The 5,220-nt window shown below is 32.7% G+C and overlaps 1 long non-coding RNA gene across 1 annotated transcript; it reads left to right on the forward strand.

Moving 5' to 3' along the window:
- The first annotated feature begins 249 nt into the window (after positions 1-249).
- On the forward strand, positions 250-1,631 carry LOC108372458 (uncharacterized). Its single transcript, XR_001848862.1, has 3 exons — positions 250-308; positions 837-1,199; positions 1,260-1,631. It is a non-coding gene; the product is annotated as an uncharacterized LOC108372458 (long non-coding RNA).
- Positions 1,632-5,220: the final 3,589 nt, after the last annotated feature.

Genomic DNA, 5,220 nt, shown 5'->3' on the forward strand with positions numbered 1-5,220 from the left:
ATTTCGTGCTTCTAACTTTATTAGTTTTAGATAAAGATAACTTTACACTTCTCTTTATAAGCTATTGATAGTTACAATATGGATGAAATGGCAAAAATTATTGAAATTTATTGATTTGATATATTAACATTTGATTAATGCAATTTTCTTTCTTTTCAGACCATAAATTACAAGCATAGCATCATTAACGATGATTGAAAGGAAAACTACTGCAATCCCTGCGGTTTTTCTCTTAGAAAATACGTTCTGGACGTGACCAAGGGTGGTCTTCCAAATCAGTCGGAATCCCCACACATCTATTGTATAATGTGAGCATTGGAGTTCCATAGTACCAATTCATATCCTACTTTCCCATTAACAGACAAGATGCACTCCTTCGAAATCTCTCGCTGCTGCTGCAGCAATAAGTATGGCTGCATACATTCGCCATTAGCTCCAGCTGCATGTAGAGCATGTTAAACATTTTTATTTGTATTTGTATGAGCATCTGAATCCCACTTGCGTACATATGTAATTAGAAAATACAAAACATGACGAGGGACTTGAAATTGAAGGTAATCAAGAGTACACAATAGTCATTTTCAATTTTATATATTTGTTCGTCGACATTATAGGACATGTCATCATTGCAGGCTATTAGGTGCATTCTTTTCCAGGTCGGTTAAAAAATACGCGACCTGAAGGGTAGTGTTGGTAAGTGGAAAAACTGCTCTATTGTCAATTGTTAATGGGAAAGTGGATAGGGAAATTTCTGTTTCCATATATTACGCAAATACCTCGCATAATTACTCATTTAAATTGGTTTTTGTATCTAAATCCCGTTAAACTAATCACAGGTTTCCTACCAGCCATCAACAGGGCTGCTTAAGTAGCTAAAAGGAAATTTTACCCGAGTTGAGCGTTCTTTTGTCGCTCGCTTACAAAAAAATGCAGCTATTGTTGCAGAACAAACACCACACAACAAACGGCATATCCAGGGCTTTCCCACAGCTTGCCGTCACCAGCTTTTATATCACGTGTGAATGCAACTGCGGCTAAATTTAGTTAGTATCAGTGCAATAGTGCCATGTCATTGGCAAAATCACTAAAGGCAACTGGCACAAATAAACCGCCCAGAGATATAGCCAAAGAAATAAATAAACATGATGTTCAATCGCTGAGGGTGCAAGTGCGCGCTTCATGAATGTGTTTCTCAAAAGGTATACTGTTTATGGTTATGTTTGTGCAAATATTTACAACAATTTTTATGTCAAATGTAGGGATTATGCTGTTCGTATGATTTCCAACCTTTACGGTCTGGCGTTAAACTGTGAACTTGCCGCAAGCAACGTATCTCATATAGATGCACATTGGTCATTTATGTTCGACTATTATTGGAAAGTCCATTTGTCGTTTGTTAGGATTTCTGGGGCACGATAATCGCACGAGCTAACCAAGGCTATCACAGAATCCATCATAGTCCGATTTTTCGTGAAATCTACGAAAATGCTATGCTTTTACGCGCATAGGCTAAATTTCTCGCACCTAGCATAAGTGCTTGACAAAGGCAGAAGGCATACCTTCACCATTATAACTTAAAGTAAAAAAGTTTAAGGCATGCAATAAAAGAATACAACAAAACCAAAAAATGTTCTCAATACTATTAAACATAAAAATTAGTACGAATAAAGTCCATAATTTAAAATAAAATAAAATATCGCAATTGTTTTTATATATCCATATTTACAAAATGAATCTTTAAGTCCTAAACCTATAAACGACTAATAAGAAAAATAATAAATAACCGAAATGTCAACAAGTATGTCGAGAAATCTCTAAATAGTAGCGAAACTGTATCTCAATAATAACAAGTAATTTTAAGAGAAAAATACAACCGACTTCAATGTGCATTCCGGTCGTTCTGGTTACGAAGACCCGACTGTCCTCCCTTTTTCTTTAAATAGGTTAAAAAAATGGAATGGAAAAATTTTCAATCTCACAAATACATTTTCATTTTCAGTCTCCAATAAAAGAAATTTTGACTATTTTCATCTATTTGTTTTTTGTTTTACTTTTATTTAGCATTTGAGTTGCTCTCAAAATTTCAATTTTTTTAAAGTAGACAAACTTTAAAAAATAAATGATGACCGACGAATTGAGCGAGCGGTTTTACCTTTAAATAATTGTATCATGGGTGTATTAAACAAGGTGTTATTGACAACTCACTGCGGCTCTCTTTTAAGTTACTATTAAGTCAAAAAATATAAATAAACGATTCAAATTTCCTAAAAAGTTTTTTCAATTTGATTTTATGGATGGTTCTTCTTAGAGCAATGTCAAATTCAATCGCACTTGGTTGAATACATTTTGATCTCCACCAAATAATATACTACCTCTGTAAATATTTTATGAAGTGTTCCAAAATTCGCTCCGAGCGCGTTGATTTAAATAGTTTGTCGAACAATTAATACAATTAACAATTAATTTGATCGGAATTAATATTATCTTCAGTAAATAATCATATTATATTAAAACATAAGCTTATAATAGGTAAGAAATTATTTAGTCTTCATATGCATATTTTATATCGTATTCTAAAATTCGCTCTGAACGCGTTCAAGCATTCAGTAGTTAAGTTTGATCGGAGTTTATATATTCTTCAGTAATTAATCATATTACATTAAAATACAAACGTATAATATAGTAGAAAGTTAAAATTTATTTAGTCTTAATATGCATAATTCGCTCCGTGTTTCAAAATTTGCTCCAAGTGCGTTCACTATTGATCATTTGATTCAAATAATTGTTTCTCACTTGATCACATTTTATTAAACTATAAACCTATAATAGGGTAGAAATTGTGAAATTATTTAGCTTTAGCGTGTATAGTTGGCCAGAGACAATTGCAGAGAACTGCAAATACTCGTGAAAACATACAATAAAAGCAATGTAGATGAAAGTAATAAATATTATTATTAAAATTAGATCCACATATAAAACATTTTACACCATTTATTTGAAGTAAATCGGAATATAATTTTACATATAACATAGTTTCCATTTAACTCATAAAGTACATATTTCACTACAAATATTTTTAAGATAACTTCGAATTGCAAAAATAGCGCAAATTAATTGTATTGAAGTATAAAATATTTTATTTCGTTCATGTTTACTTACAAAGCGCATAACAATATTTCTCTCGCCATTTATCCGAAGTTAAAATTTTTCACCACATTATTTTGCTGCACAGCACCCTGAATGCGGCAAAACAGTTGCTCGCAACCCTGAAGTCCTTTATGGGGACCAAATTAACAGCACCAACAACAAAAAGCTTTTCTACTGGTATACTGTGAAAGCGACTTTTTATACATCGAGTGGTAAATTTTCGACGCATCGAAGCAAAACATCGTTATTTTCGATGCATCAATGTTTTTTCGACATCCCTACGTGGAGCGCATGCAATACAAAGCTTTAAATTTAATTGAAAATAGTCAAACTACATAACATAGAACTAAAATTTCTACAAATTTGAGATCGATTTTAAGCGGTCGTTATTCATATACCCACATTCATTTATATATTACTAGTCGGCCACGCGCTGAATGCATGCATATGTATGTACATTTACGTATTTGGAAAAAGAAATCATATGTCATCATGTACTTCGTTTGTTATATGCTTAAAAAATTTTGTCTAAATCCATTCAGTAGCGTGGTCAAAATATCTTGCCTTTCCTTTATACTATGTATAAAAGATAGTTAAATAGGTGGCAACCCTACTCAAAGAAATTAAAGTTTTTGTACATGCGAAGGCCATGCACTTTCATTTGGTATCTCCTTTTTATATCCAATGAACGGTGAAGATCTTATAGTTTTTAAACAGGTGGTAACCCTACTCAGAAAAATAATACATTATTACACATCCAGATGCTAAGTCTTTTCATTTGACAGTGACGGTGCAGAACTGATGCCTACGCTTATTAGGATTGAATATAGTAATATTCTTAACAGATGGCAACCCTATTTAAAAAATAAGACATTAGTGGTTTTCTAGAGATCAATCGCTTTCATTTTTTGTAATCCAACGAACGGTGCGGATCTTATAGTTTTTTACACAGGTGGCAACCCTATTAAAATTCTAAATAAAAAGGGTCACTCTCCTATCGATACAGAATATATTAGAGAAAATCTCGTAAAAATCCGTTCAGTAGCTTTCGAGATTACCGCGTACAAAGAATCTCGACTTTCCTTTATACTATGTATAGACTTTTCATATCAATTCAATACATGCGCCCCCCGCTTTTCATTTTCATTCCCATAAATTATTTATAATAGGGGTCGTCATCAAAAGTGATAAACTGCTGATTAACTTGATAAAATGATAAATGAACTGACAAACTTTGTATGGAAATCTATCTAACCAAATTTTATCACTTTATCAAACGATTTTGGTGGATAAACGTATAAATTACAGTAAAATTCAACCCTGACTAACTACTAAGTGGTCGATTTTGCTACGAACACATAAAAAACAAATGAATACAATGAACGAGGTTAGAATGAAACGTAACTAGCCGTACAAGCTAAATAATAAACATTTTTATGCAATTATTTACCAGGGTGTGTTCATGTAAGAATGTGGATAAACTGATAAATTTATCATTTATCCCTTTATCACATTAGATGAGGACTCCTAATAGCGTTTGCTAAAATTTCAGAAGCAAAAGTTATCAAAACAAGTTCTATGGAACTGAGAAATATTATTTTCTAAATTTTTTTTAAAGTTTTTTTTCAACAATTTTTTAATTCTTTTTTTCGTTTTAGTCTTGTCTGTATAAAATTTTGCAATACATATTAAAATAATTCTAGGATATTAATAGATTGGTACTTACATATATTAATACGGCACTCCCAGCGTGCATAAACACCTTAAAAGGCTTTCAAACGGTTCAAAACGGCTACTGGAGCTCAAATCAACCAAATGGTCTTAAAATCGTACAAAAGTATCTCGTTTCAGCCTAGTCCCAAACTCAACCTAACTGGTCCCTGACTGGTCTAGACTAGTTACCAATTCGTTCTAAACTGGCCTACCCGTACTCCAACTGGATCCCAAGTTAGTCCACCAAATTCACCCACTGAGACAAATACCATATGTTCGTCTCTGTCCTTCGAAATTTTTTGCTGCGCTATGCGTTACATCTTCGCAAATTTTACCACTACCGAAACCAAATGTGTATAC

The sequence above is a fragment of the Rhagoletis zephyria genome, unplaced genomic scaffold (genome assembly GCF_001687245.7).
Source record: "Rhagoletis zephyria isolate East Lansing unplaced genomic scaffold, Rhagoletis_zephyria_1.1 Rzeph_scaffold_05777, whole genome shotgun sequence".
NCBI classification, from domain to species: Eukaryota; Metazoa; Arthropoda; class Insecta; order Diptera; family Tephritidae; genus Rhagoletis; species Rhagoletis zephyria.